Source organism: Ostrinia furnacalis, unplaced genomic scaffold, assembly GCF_004193835.3.
Source record: "Ostrinia furnacalis isolate ACB-3 unplaced genomic scaffold, ASM419383v2 OfSCF1743, whole genome shotgun sequence".
NCBI classification, from domain to species: domain Eukaryota; kingdom Metazoa; phylum Arthropoda; class Insecta; order Lepidoptera; family Crambidae; genus Ostrinia; species Ostrinia furnacalis.
Window position 1 is genome coordinate 344,897 of NW_021131982.1, and position 13,302 is coordinate 358,198.

Below are 13,302 nucleotides of genomic sequence, written 5' to 3' on the forward strand. Positions count from 1 at the left end.
ATTCAATTAGTTCTCACGCGAGCGCGAGGACCGACAGCAAATAAACTTCATCAGAGATCGTATCTGGGATACTGCCCACAGTTAATCAGATATTGATTATTATTTACGACCGATTCGTAGTTAACTGATCTGCAATATTTACGATTTTACACACTTGCCTGAAAACATGAATTTCAAGTGATAGTAGGACAATGATTTTGAATTAACTTTTATTATCGACGTACGGATTTTATTTAACCTGTAAAAGAATCGGGCACTTACGGGTTAGTATTAAGTTAAAAAACTCATTTAGAAGCTGTAAAGCAAAAAGTTTTGTTTCAGTAAAGTTGTCAAAAACTTATTTGTTTTGTTGACGTTACTTTTCTATGTTATTTGTGCAATGTTTATTGGACAACAATTCAGCGCGGCGGCCTGCAAAGGTTACCTTTACTATTTCAGACATAGTAATCTCCTATCACCGTGTCTTGTAGTGAACTTTAGTTTCCCAAGAATGAGTAATCAAAATATAGGTGGTTTCATTGATTCCACAGTATGGTACTGTATTATGGTGCGTACTACAGTACTTTTCATAGCACGCCTGGGACTGTAAAAGTGAGTGTAACAAGAAAACAAAGTCCAGGGTAATTATTCGTATGGAGTAAGGTATCACTTGGATTCTTTCTCTTACCAGGGCATTACTTAGTGTGAAGTCAAGAGTCGCAATAGTTATTCTAGGGAAAAGCCTGTGGTTTTATTTTTCTCATTGTGTCTTTGTTTGGGCTTTATTAAAACGAAAAATATTGAAATGTATATTGTATACAAAGTAGGTCATTCATCTTGCCTTTACATACCCGACATGACAAGGTCGACATTGTTTTTTAACAGGTACACTTGAACTATTGTTGTATCGGCCACACGGAGGAAATATTTTGTGGTTTTTAATAAGCAGTCATTCAAACGCTAGACCTAACGGCCTCCAAACAACCCCGCGGGCTAAGGCTAGTGGCCGCACTAATGTTGCTATAATACCAAGGCCAAATACCTGTATTACGAAAATGTATTTGCTTGTGATCAAACAAGTAAATATTGTTTCCAAATAAGTATAGTATTTAAAATTGAAATTCTTTGATTGGTTCTAAATTAGATCCAATCTTCTACTTAGGTATGTTACAAATTTTTCCTGGTCATAACTTTAATTTTGTAAGTGAAATATTGTTATTATTAGGGTCATTCAATCATCCTTTAGAATTAGTTGGGGGTGTATTTTTCTGACAAAAAGAAAGATTAGGTTTTTTCAAAATTAATGAACTTTTTCATCTAAAAATTTGTATTTTTTCAAGAACTGTGTATAATAATTCCGCATTATGTTGGGGCAATGACTGCTGCCAAATGTAAGAAAATAGATAAAAAGTAAAGCGCAAAACCACAGACTTTCGCCAGACCCTGCCGGGAAAGTAGCGCGTGTTAGGGGTGTCTCTACAATCTGCAGGTTATTAACAAACATGCTTTGAACCCCATAAGGGCAAAACTTGAAATCAGGTTTGATGGCAATATCAAATAAGTAATTAAAACACGGACCACGTAGAAATTATGAGACAGATTACAGTAAAAAGATCACCCGGTAAGTCAAGCAAACAAAGTCTACCTGTCTGAAGTGCCAAATTCGTTGAACATGAAATAACTACTTATTTTAGATTCTATGATTTCGATGTAAACGAATTAACAAAACGTGACATCCCTACCGTGAACCGTGACATAAAATGACCAATCAAAATGATGTGCGGCAACATCAAACGGAACGCATGCGCAAGCGTTTCATAACAATGATTGCGGCCGTAAATAATTTCTTTTTAGCAAAAAAGCAGAAAAATAGTCTCTTCTATTATAAGTATTAATACACTGGTCTTTACGAAAATCGGCCCACCTACGTTTTACAGGAAAACTCGTTTCTACTGACACTATCATGGTGCCCCAACAATATTGGTGTTATTTGAAAGCCCAATAAATATCCTTAAAGAAAAAACACATTTAATTTCTTAATAAACGATTAACATAGTATAGTATACAATAAATGTGACTTGAAAAAATACCTCACTTTGGGCTCACCTCTGGGATCAATTAGACCAATTTTTTGGTTATAAAACCAAATAATGATCTCACGTGTCCTCTTTAACAGATGAATAGCGATTAATCCCAACTTAACAGTTTTATAGCCATAAAAGTTGGCTCAAGCGTAACTACCTATTTTTTGAAGAAGTGACTCTGGGTTCTTCTAAGAACACATTTTTGGAGTGAAAAACCTTTCCTTGAATGAAATAAAGTTTAGAACTAGGCTTTTAAATGGTGCCAATATTGGTGTGAAGTGGGGATACATACGTTTGAAAGTGCTTGTCGCGGGAGGTGCGATTTATTTGATGTCGAGTGTAGTTGAGTAGAAACGTATAAACTATCTTACAATAGTATTGCCACTTGCAAAAGTGTTTACCATGATATGTGCAAGATCACAACTTTATCAATAAGTTAACTTTCTAAAGCACCTACAGCTGTAAGAAGATGGCCATCTTAATTAAGATGCGCCTGCACGTGTAATTACGACATCATATCAAAACCTGCGCCGAAGAAAATTGATGATAGATAAAATAAATTAATCTCCAAAGCAAGCTTTGTGCGTCTGACAGCGTGATCAACGCTTTATTATCATAATTTATTATGGCAACACTCGTTCGATTGATTTTCGTAACGAGATGATGGATAGGTTATCTTTACTAAATTGTTATCAATTTGATATTTTTTAAACAAAAGTTATCAATACATGCTACTTACAACATTCCAGAAGTAAAATATTAAGTTTGTAGTTGACTAATTTGACACCGAGTAATTAAGACTGAGTTGCACCACCTTATTTTAACCGTAACATTAACATTATCCGGTGCTTTTTCTATGGAGTTTGACAGATTTTTGACGTTTGTCAAAGTTGTAACTAATGTAGGTTCACTTGTTCAATACGTCAAGCGCCCAAGTATGCGTAAAAGATTTTAACACATACGGTTAACTTTATCGGCAAGTGATTTTCCAGTTAACTTGTTGTGAAGCATTTATCTTTTGTTGAACACTTTTCACCGAGGAGGCTATTCCACGTGTCGTAAAACTCTTAAATGATAGTGATCATACATTTTACACCTATTATGTATATTCTTCCATATTGGATTTGGTACGTGATGGATGGGAGAAATTCTCCGCTACACTGTGAATTATTTAGGGAGAAAGTATTTTATCGTGGTTCATATAATCTTTTATTTATAAGAAACCTTCATTAGTACTATATCCATTGATTTTTCTATTACGAAAATGTCTTAGGTAAGTAACTATTGGTCCACATGTGGTATATTAGGGGGCAGATGCATACAGTGGATGAAAAATAAAAGCAGCAGTGACTTTAACTATTTATTACCATTGTTTTTAAATAATAACATATACAATACTTTACGATATCCCTCATTGTTATGGCTCTACAATAATAAATAATCTAAGCAACGTCAGTCAAAACTAAAATCACAATATACTATGATTCCGTTTGTTTACTATTAAAACACTTGATCACATACTTAAATATTTCTAGACACTTGTTATATTGTTCGCATAGTGTTGCGCAACGGTTCCGGCTGCGTCGGTCACCCGGCCGGCCGTGCGTCCGCCCGATCCAAAGAAAGTTGCCAGTCTATTGGGAGATATTACTATGTTACACAACCCGCATTATTAACTAGTCACCTCACCAGTGACACTTGTGGCGACGACTCGACCTGAAAGCATAGAAATAGATACATGTGCATTAATCAATGATGTAACTAAAACATTCGCCGCTGAATTGATATTAAAGTTAACATACGATCGCTTTTTCAGGCGCCTTAGCTGTCTAACTCGTTACTTTTGTTTGACTCTACATCTCTAAGATAGCCTAAGGCATATTTGAGAGAATTCCTTAGAATTACACATATTATTCCTAAATTACATCGTATATGCATGTATACTGCGTATTACCCGCGAATAACTCAATCTGCATGTCAGACAAGTACAATAAAACAGAGTTCGCCACGGAATGTTAGCCGGCGACAAACAGCGTTTTGCAAGTTAATCACGTATGTATTACAAATACACGCCAAAATCCTTGGACTTACTATGCACATAAAATTTGGCTGTAGTATTGTTATCTCGACAAATATTTAATGTCATCGAATAATTCAGTATTGCGTAAAAATAATATTAGAGTTAGATCAGATTGAGAGGAACGACAAATGCTACGAAATGCTACGGTTACCAAAAGTCGTGGTAGTTTGTACGGGAAACCTCTTTTCTCAAACAAGGAATATGGAAATTCATATTATTTGACAGATGACAGAGCAGACGGTGAAACGCAACTGCAACGAAACTGAAACTTTCTGATGAATGAAACTGAAACTGAAAGTTTCAAACTGGTCGCGTCATGTGTGGTCTCTCAACGGACGCTATGGCAGACACTTAGATGCAACTCAAAAGTAACTAGCAGTTTCGTTGCAGTTGCGTTTCACCGTGTGTTCTGGGCCATAGTGTTTCAGAATAATTTTAATTGATTTGATTGCTTATAAAATTACAAGTAGGTAAAGGAAATTCACTTTTGTGCTTGTCATGCATTGTGAGCTCGTAAACGTTTGTTGTCAACTTCCATCACTGATGCATTCCGGGAGCCCGCGTGGGTGGGTCCAATATCCAACGTACAACATGGTGGAATAAGATTTACGGCCGCGGTGATATATTATAAGCGGCGAAAGTGGCCGGTGTTTACAAGTTATTCGTGTTTATGCCGAGCGCCCGCGCATCCGCCCGGCAACATCCACGCGGCTGATTCTGAGACGACACTATGTCTACGACTGTATCTTTTTCTTTCGTTTTTAATAAGAAGAAATATTTATTTGTCTTTGAATAGGGTGTACAGAAGGTCGATAATAACAAAATATGATCACCTAAGGTGAGAAAAACTTCGGAACTGTCAAAGATTTAACATTTTTGTTAATTGGTCCGTATTTGGCACTATATGCCACTGAGCGGTATCTTGATGAGCGAGTTGTTTTAGATAAAAGTTTAAATTGAACTTTATTTAATTATTTTTTCGATAAAGTATCTAAGATAACCTGCAAGATAAATCCCATCAAAAACATTCTGTAAAAAAACTAGCCAAGTCTCGATGGAACTGCTTGTTTATCTCTAAAAAGTAATGAAATCTAGACAAAGTCGTGCCAAGTCTATGGTTCTTTACTGCGATTTCTTTATTATTATAGTTAATGTTGTGTGACTTGGCCGTTGAAGGGTACAAAACCAGGTGCTCCATGACACCATTGCACCAATCTGTTGCCAGAACCGCTACCCATTGACGATGGAAAATTGCCACTTGGAAAACGTTGATTTAATAACCAGTGAATTGTAGGCTTAATAAAGCTGCGTATTTCAATAATACTTATGCATGATTATTGATTATCTTAATAAAGATTGTTCAACGGCCAAGTCACACAACATTAACTATAATAATAAAGAAATCGCAGTAAAGAACCATAGACTTGGCACGACTTTGTCTAGATTTCATTACTTTTTAGAGATAAACAAGCAGTTCCATCGAGACTTGGCTAGTTTTTTTACAGAATGTTTTTGATGGGATTTATCTTGCAGGTTATCTTAGATACTTTATCGAAAAAATAATTAAATAAAGTTCAATTTAAACTTTTATCTAAAACAACTCGCTCATCAAGATACCGCTCAGTGGCATATAGTGCCAAATACGGACCAATTAACAAAAATGTTAAATCTTTGACAGTTCCGAAGTTTTTCTCACCTTAGGTGATCATATTTTGTTATTATCGACCTTCTGTACACCCTATTCAAAGACAAATAAATATTTCTTCTTATTAAAAACGAAAGAAAAAGATACAGTCGTAGACATAGTGTCGTCTCAGAATCAGCCGCGTGGATGTTGCCGGGCGGATGCGCGGGCGCTCGGCATAAACACGAATAACTTGTAAACACCGGCCACTTTCGCCGCTTATAATATATCACCGCGGCCGTAAATCTTATTCCACCNATTTCAGCTCTCTGAGTTTATGGGAAGTACTAGTTCTATTTTGATGATCATCAGTGAGTGAGTGAGTGTCATAAATGCGAAACTTTGCTTTCGCTTAACTTCGGAACTAAATGACCTACAGACTTGAAATTTTGGATTTTAAGTATGTGATTATAGCTTAATAGATGACGAAAGTTTCTGCGTTCTGCTCTTATCCAGAGGTTCTCAAATAGGGGCCTGAAAATGCCGCGAAATGGTTCCAGTAAAGGATGGTACGGCAGTGTTTGCTTCGCGCTCGACTTGGCGGGGGCACTGCCGTGCCCCCAGATTGTACGTTTGCGTTGACCATTTATTACTAGTTGATAAATAGTTGTGTCGCAATGTAGATAGAATTATTACCTCATTTCTGCGGAATTGCTTCGCAACTCTATTTAGCGGAGTTGTTTACCTCCTTTCGGTATAAATAAGAATGTTGGGCGATGCAAATTACAGCTGAGCCATTCCTATCACGTTCAAAAACAACAGACTGTGGAATTTCAACGACTGTCATTTCGAAATGCGTTATTTGTTCATGTGGAAACTAATATTTGTCCACCGGAGGGTCAAATGAACGCAAATTGGCAGAAGCCGCAACGTAGGGACGTGTTGCGTAAATGTCTACAATGCTACAGCTTTGCTCACTTACGGTGGGCGGACGTAGATCTGTAAAGGCGAATAGTTTTAAATTAAATCATCTCCCATTAGTAAAGCCGAAAAGAATTATTTAAAGAGCAGCGTTGCAATATTTTTTTCATCTATTTCAGGCTGTAAAGAATATCTGAAATTGCGAATTTTCAAGATGTAAAAATGATAAAATCAAAATTAAAAATATTTTATTCAATTTTGACACTTATGAACGTCAAAAAACAGTAAAAAAACAAAGGTTAAGGGGCACTTTACGTGTCTCGTTATCTTTTGGGCCCTACCAGCCTACCTATAACTTTTACACACATGCATACAATAAGCTTCAACATGGTTGTGTGACAATATTTTGCCATACATTTCAAAAAAAGTTAGTTAGCTCGTATCAGATAATCGTACCGTAAATGTACACGTTTCCATTTATTCCGCGCTCGTCAGGCGTGCGGTGCCCGGTGATGAGCGGCACTCTTGCGCAAGTGGGCGGCCTCAGCGCCTTTCTGTTGAGATCCAGGTGAAGGAGTACGTGTGATGTGACTACTTGAGCGTTGCGCACTTTTAGATAATAGTCTAAGATCCCGCTATACAAGGACCTTCACCGAGATGCTTATTTGATGAAACATATTTTATATTCAATTTAACATGTCAATAATTATATTGCTTAAGGGTTGCCTAATAAATTTCAGTCCAGGATATGATTAATTAATTATTAAAAAAAGTTTTATTTTTAAATATTTCATCGGTTTGATTATTAAACAAACTCCATACCAATCGAAAGTATGAAGCCCATAGAATATGCAAACGTTAGGTTGCCTATTCTTTTCCAGTCATAACTCTCGGGTTGCCAGGTATAAACAGGTAAATTGATAGAGCATTTTGCATCGGTCTGATAATTTAATCAAATATAAATGAAAATAAAGATTATTTCATTATGAACACGGTGGTATAGGGTTGCCTGCGAAAAATCAGTCCTGAATGACGGTTGTCGAATTTTGTAAAGTGAAATTAAAACTGAAAGGTGACATTTTTCGAGTAGTTGGCAACATTTGGGAAAGACGAGTTGTATGAGGCGTTTGTGTGTCTTGTCAAGAGGTGTCGCTTGGGTGAAGAAATTTCTCCAGTGTTGCCATGCTTTCGGAGATTTGGTCCAAAAATGTCGAAAGTGGAAATAACGACTTCCGGTCAAAAATTTGGATGACGCCTCCTGCAAAAGGGTCGTACAAATGACATTTGACCATTTTCATCTCGATCACCTGGCAACACTTGCAGCTATGGGGAAAAGTATTTTTTTTCGACATGGGTGTCTTTAAAGTTAAGGACGGACAGAAGGAGATATGGCAGAAAAAATCCAAAAATGGGGTTTGGTCGGTTATACGACCCAGATTATGGGAAAAATCCGAAAATTCAGAAAATCAAGATGGCGACCGAGTGAGCGGTCATTTTGTAAAAAGTTTCAGATTTCTGATTTTTCAAATGCATTTTTTGGGCAGTTGGCAACATTTGGGAAACTCGAGTTGTATAGAGCGATTACGTAGTTTGCTAAGGAGTATCGTTTGGAAAAACAACATTTTCCAGTGTTGCCATACTTTGAAAGATTTGGTCAAAACATGTAAAAAATGGAAATAACGACTTTTGGTCCAAAATTTGGATGACGCCTCCTGCAAATAGGTCAAACTAATGACATTTGACTATTTTTATCTCGATTACCTGGCAACACTGGCAGTTACGGGGCCACAAAATTTTGGGACTTGGGTGGTTTTAAGGAATTGTTTCACGGGATTGGTTTAAGTTAGAAAAAAAGTAAAAATGGGTTTCGGCGCGGAAAATGGTCTAGATTAAGCGAAAAATGCAATAAGTATGGCAACACTGGAAAATGTTGTTTTTCCAAACGATACTCCTTAGCAAACTACGTAATCGCTCTATACAACTCGAGTTTCCCAAATGTTGCCAACTGCCCAAAAAATGCATTTGAAAAATCAGAAATCTGAAACTTTTTACAAAATGACCGCTCACTCGGTCGCCATCTTGATTTTCTGAATTTTCGGATTTTTCCCATAATTTGGGTCGTATAACCGACCAAACCCCATTTTTGGATTTTTTCTGCCATATCTCCTTCTGTCCGTCCTTAACTTTAAAGACACCCATGTCGAAAAAAAATACTTTTCCCCATAGCTGCAAGTGTTGCCAGGTGATCGAGATGAAAATGGTCAAATGTCATTTGTACGACCCTTTTGCAGGAGGCGTCATCCAAATTTTTGACCGGAAGTCGTTATTTCCACTTTCGACATTTTTGGACCAAATCTCCGAAAGCATGGCAACACTGGAGAAATTTCTTCACCCAAGCGACACCTCTTGACAAGACACACAAACGCCTCATACAACTCGTCTTTCCCAAATGTTGCCAACTACTCGAAAAATGTCACCTTTCAGTTTTAATTTCACTTTACAAAATTCGACAACCGTCATTCAGGACTGATTTTTCGCAGGCAACCCTATACCACCGTGTTCATAATGAAATAATCTTTATTTTCATTTATATTTGATTAAATTATCAGACCGATGCAAAATGCTCTATCAATTTACCTGTTTATACCTGGCAACCCGAGAGTTATGACTGGAAAAGAATAGGCAACCTAACGTTTGCATATTCTATGGGCTTCATACTTTCGATTGGTATGGAGTTTGTTTAATAATCAAACCGATGAAATATTTAAAAATAAAACTTTTTTTAATGATTAATTAATCATATCCTGGACTGAAATTTATTAGGCAACCCTTAAGCAATATAATTATTGACATGTTAAATTGAATATAAAATATGTTTCATCAAATAAGCATCTCGGTGAAGGTCGTTGTATAGCGGGATCTTATACTATAAGTATTTTTATTAGAACCAATAAATATCGAATGCATATTACTTAAAGCTACTCGATAATTTGGTGCAATTAGTTTTGAAATTCATTTGCATAGTTTAGCATAAGATTTGAATAATTATAAATCTGACATGACAATGTGGTTTAGGTAAAAAGTTGTTAACTGAATATACCTACATAAGCAACTTCATAATTATAAGCTGGAAGACTTTCTAATGCAGAATGCCATTAACGGGTAGATATTAAACCCATTATGTTGGAATTAGCACATTGGACATTGGGAAGCAATCTCAGATCTGCGTTAGCCGCTACGTCCAGCGTTGGTTTTCAGATCCAGGCTGGCTAATGGAGGAACATGCACATTATCACACGGCTCTGGTATTGAATGCTCCCTCGAGGCCTTTCCGCGCATTGTTCTCGACGCATTCCCCATAGATAGCTGGTGCGATCAAAAAACACACCCCGATAGTCCCGTTATATTTGCAGCTTAAAGCTTGTCCAAGACAAGTGGTGCCTTAGGGATGATTATTTTATAAAATTACCTGCAGAATTTATTAAGTAGGAATCTTATACAATGCTTACTTGGTGTTTACGTATTAGAAATTTCCCGTTATCCTATGGGTTTCCGGGTGCGTGGTAATGGGCCTTTGTTATGTATAGATATAGGTAATTACAATAGAATAGGTTAATTACACTGCGTTACAAATGAAAAAAAAAAATTAAGTACCCGCTTTGAAATGTCGCGTTTTCTTATTAATTCCTTTCGTTTAGTAAGAATACATGGATATTTTCTTCCCATCACGTCTCATTTTTTTCCCTGAGGATGTGCCAAATTATGCTTAAGACTGAAAGAATCAAACATAATTTATAGAAATCTACTAAAATATACCAGATTTTTATACATCAATCGAGTTTATTTTTTATCATTTAGGTATAAAAATATAAGAAAAATAAATTCATACNGTCTCTGAAGGACTTTCAGTATCGGTTTTCCACCCGCCGCGATCAGAAGCTCCGAGGTTATTCCATCATCACCCAGTGCCTTGTTGTTTTTTAGTTGTATGAGAGCCATCCTAATCTCGTATAGGCTGATGTCCGGGATATCTTCGATATATTGTCGAGTTAGCTTAGCTCTTGGTGGAACTATCCTGTGGTTGAGCTATTAACAGGTTAGGTGACCGTGGTATACAGGGTGTTAGGTAAATGGGTATATGAGCCGACACTAGCCCATGTTAACATGGGCATATAAATGGTATGGTGAAGTCAGAAATTTGATATCATTTTATTTTTTTTAATTTTCATACAAAATAAATTTTAGAAAATCCGATTTGTATGAAAATTAAAATAATTAAAATGAAGATATCAATTTTCTCACTTCACCATATCATTTATATGATCACGTTAACATGGGCTAGTGTCGGCTCATATACCCATTTACCTAACACCCTGTATAGCTGTCCATAAAAACTTTTCGATCTCTCCCAGAACCCTTTGTTGATGTTACATTACCGTCCGCTGTCTTTAGCTTCGTCAGCTGGCTTTGCTAGAGTTGTCTCTTGCGAACATTTTGGAGCTTTGATTCTTCTCTATCGCCTCTTTAATACTATTATAGCCTGACCAGGAACATAAAAACCCTCGCCATGTTGCGGAAAACTAATGGTACTAATTTCTTTTAATGGCAACAGTAACTGAAAACTTCATTGTCATGTCACCTTGCATGTCTGTTTATTGCTGTCAAAGTGTAAACAAACTTTATTTTAAATGTGCGCAATTGATTTTGTGAATTAAATTGCTAAAATCTTTTCATAGTCGTGAAAGAAAAGTGGTTCNCGCGACCAGTTTGAAACTTTCCGTTTCAGTTTCATTCATCAGAAAGCTGCAGTTGCGTTTCACCGTCTGTTCTGGGCCTTACACAAACAACTTATTACAATACGTTCCGACAGTGTTACTCCAGCCGAGACTGGACCACTCTGTATCCAAAAATAGGTTTTCCACAACGACCTTTAGATCGTCGGTCCAACGAGGCAATGTGGACGTTCAGTATTAGTAGATCCGGAAAAAATCAAATGTTAGCGCGAGCTAAAACGGGACAACGCCATCTAGTGGTGAATATATGTACTACCATCTCAATTTTAAGTAAACAACTTGAAAAAATAACTACTATTAATATTACAAATACGATTCTACTAATAATATAAATGCGAAAGTTTGGATGTCTGGTTGTTTGTTACTCCATTTTGATGAAACTTTACAGTATTATTCTTTAACCCAGAATAACATACAGTAGAATCTCGATTATCCGGACTTCGATTATCCGGACATCCGATTATCCGGACTCATTCTTCACAGTTTCTAATTACTGATTTAGGGTTGGACCCATAAAAACGGAAGGCGCCGCCACCGTAACACGGTGTGGACTTCGTCTTAGTTCATTGTTAAAAGAAATGGTTTAAAATTTAGATTTATAGACTCTAAATGATGTGTTCAAAACCCTTTCTATTGTAAAAAGTTAATTTTTTAAAATAAAAGTTAATTTTTGTTTGATTTTTCTTTGAAATCGATTATCCGGATTTTCGATTATCCGGAACACCCCTGGTTTAAATTGATCCGGATAATCGGGATTCTACTGTATTAGGCTATAATTTATAACGATCTGTGACAAACTAAATTTCGCGCGGGTGAAGAAGCCGCGGGAAAAAGCTTCAAATACAAAAAAATACTTTGAAAAGCGAAGAGTCGCTTAGAGCAGGGTTTCCCAATTTTTCTTTGCCAAGGAACCCTTAATTGATTATACTTTTCCTAGCGGAACCCCCGTACTACTCCGCCCGCACGCCCTGCCCCTCCCTTGTGCGCAAACAAGTCGGTGCGAGCACAAAATATAACAGAAGGTAAACTCATGTATGTACCTCGCTTTGCATACCTCTCTCGCTCGCACGCTCGGCCGTCGCGCCAGGGTTGTCTTCTTGTCATNGTCACTTATACAGAGCCACTGCTTTTGCTGTGAATCTTGGCTGCTCACCGGTCGCTGCAAGTTCACAGTACTACCCGATGGCGGACATCCAGTTCATGTCGCTGCCCAACATCCACCACGTCAGGAGAAGCTTCCAGCAGAAGCGAGCGCTGGCTGCCGAGCCTAGCGACCAGGCCAAGTTAGTATCACCACTAGGGCATGCAAAAACCGAGCGGTTTGGAAAAACCGGTTTTTTCGGTTTTTATTTTTAAAAACCGAACTAAACCGGTTTTTTCGGGTTTTTCGGGTTTTTTTGTGGTGCGAGCGAACAACGTCGGTCACGAAACGTGGGATAATATTTTTTACGAAACCCTTGCGGCCTTTCCACGGTACCCCAGGGTTCCGCGGACCACCATTCGGGAACCACTGGCTTAGAGAATCGCTAAGATTTTTTTTATTACCATCCCAATCAATATTGTGACAGACAATATGCCTAGCCACAGAACAGACTTTTCTCGGTTGATAGTTGGGTCGGGCTGTTCAGTCAGTATGGATTTTGCAGTCAAAACAACTCTTGACTGCAAAAATCAGTCCTTCTTGGTCAAAATGACTTTTTTAGCTAGAACTGTGGCCCATAGTACAGTTCCACATGCTCATTATTAGCACTAAATCAAGCCATTATTGAGCAATTGCTACTTCAACAATATATAAAAAATATTTTCAATGAGGATCATTTC

General features: G+C 37.3%; 1 protein-coding gene across 1 annotated transcript in view; it reads right to left on the bottom strand.

The window, feature by feature from the left end:
- Nucleotides 1–3,410: 3,410 nt before the first annotated feature.
- The window catches only part of Cluap1 (clusterin associated protein 1), a 43,504-nt gene continuing 33,612 nt past the window's right edge, over nt 3,411–13,302 (bottom strand). Inside the window, exon 12 of the mRNA XM_028305590.1 lies at nt 3,411–3,779. The gene's annotated coding sequence lies outside the window, so the exon portion shown is untranslated. The remainder of the gene's footprint in view (nt 3,780–13,302) is intronic.